Below are 1841 nucleotides of genomic sequence, written 5' to 3'. Positions count from 1 at the left end.
ATAGTTGTGCCAAAAAAAGATGAACTATTTGGGAATTTACCTAACAAAAGACGTGAAAGATATCTATAAAGAGAATTATGAAACTACAAGAAAAGAAATAGCTGAAGATGTTAACAAATGGAAAAACATACCATCTGGGAAGAATCAACATTGTTAAAATGTCCATATTACCCAAAGCAATTTACAAATTTAATGCAATCCCTATCTAAGCACCACTGTCATACTTTAAAGATCTGGAAAATAATAGTACTTTGTTTTATATGGAATCAGAGAAAATCTCAAATAGCTAAGACATTACTCAGAAATAAAAACAAATCAGGAGGAATCATGCTACCAGACTTCAAAGCATACTATAAATCTACAGTGATCAAAACAGCATGGTATTGGCACAAAAATGGAGAGGTAGATATATGGAACAGAGTTGAGAACCAAGAGATGAACCCAGACACTTATCATCATTTGATCTTTGATAAGCCAATCAAAAATAGCAATTGGGGGAAAGATTCCCTATTTAACAAATGGTGCTGGGAGAATTGGCTGGCAACTTGTAGAAGACTGAAATTGGACGCACTCCTTTCACCATTAACAAAAATTGACTCTCATTGTATAAAAGATTGAAACTTAAGGCATGAAACTATAAAGATTCTTGGAGAGAGTCTTTATATTGGCCTGGGAGAACACTTTATGAGGAGGACACCCCAGGCAATTGAAGCAACACCAAAAATACATTATTGATATCTAATCAAACGAAAAAGCTTCTGCACAGCTAAAAACACAGTACGTAAAGCAAGCAGACATCCCTCAGGATGGGAGAAGATATTTTCAGGTTATGCTTCTGACAAAGGTTTGATAACCAGTATCCACAGAGAACTCACACTTATTAATAAGAAAAGAAAAATTAATCCCATTTCATTGTGGGCAAGGGACTTGAACAGAAGTTTCTCTGAAGATGGTATGTGCATGGCCTACAGACACATGAAAAAATGCTCATAATTTTTAATCATCAGAGAAATGCAAATCAAAACCACTTGAGATATCATCTAACTCCCATAAGAGTGGCTCACATCATGAAATCCCAAAACTACAGATGTTGGCATGGATGTGGAGAAAAGGGAACACTTCTGCACTGCTGGTAGGAGTGCAAGGTAATGTGTCACTTTTGGAAAGAAGTATGGAGAATACTCAGGAATCTGAAAGTAGACCTGCCTTTTGATTCTGCAATTCCTCTACTAGGTGTATATCCAAAAGACCAAAAATCACTTTATAACAAAGATACTGTCACCAGATTGTTCACTACAGCTCAATTCATCATAGTCAAGTCATGGAAGAAGCCCAAGTACCCACTGACACATGAATGGATTAATAAATTGTACTATATGTATACCATGGAATATTTTGCAGCCTTTAAAATAGATGGAGACTTTATCTCTTTTACATTTACATGGATGGAGCTGGAACATATCCTACTTAGTAAAGTTATCTCAAGAATGGAAGAAAAATATCCAATGTACTCAGTACTATTATGAAAGCAATTTATAATCACTCACACTTTCATATGAAGAACAGATCGCAACTAGGCCCAAGATGAAGGAGGAAGGAGGGGGATGCGGGGGAGGTCACAACAAGGGAGGGTGAATGGTGAATCACACCTATGGTGCATAATGCAAGGGTACATGTTGGATCTATTAGTATAGAGTATAAATGTCTTAATATAATAATTAAGTAAATGAGATGAAGTATATATTAACCAGTGTGATGTAAGTGTTCCTAATTCTATATGAATTCAGCACATTGTACCCCATAAATGTATTAATGTATACATGATCTATGTGTTTGTGATT

Source organism: Otolemur garnettii, unplaced genomic scaffold (assembly GCF_000181295.1).
Source record: "Otolemur garnettii isolate 467f Iridium unplaced genomic scaffold, OtoGar3 scaffold00110, whole genome shotgun sequence".
Lineage (NCBI taxonomy): Eukaryota > Metazoa > Chordata > Mammalia > Primates > Galagidae > Otolemur > Otolemur garnettii.
The sequence above is the reverse complement of the archived record's forward strand: the minus strand, read 5'-3'. Positions refer to the sequence as shown.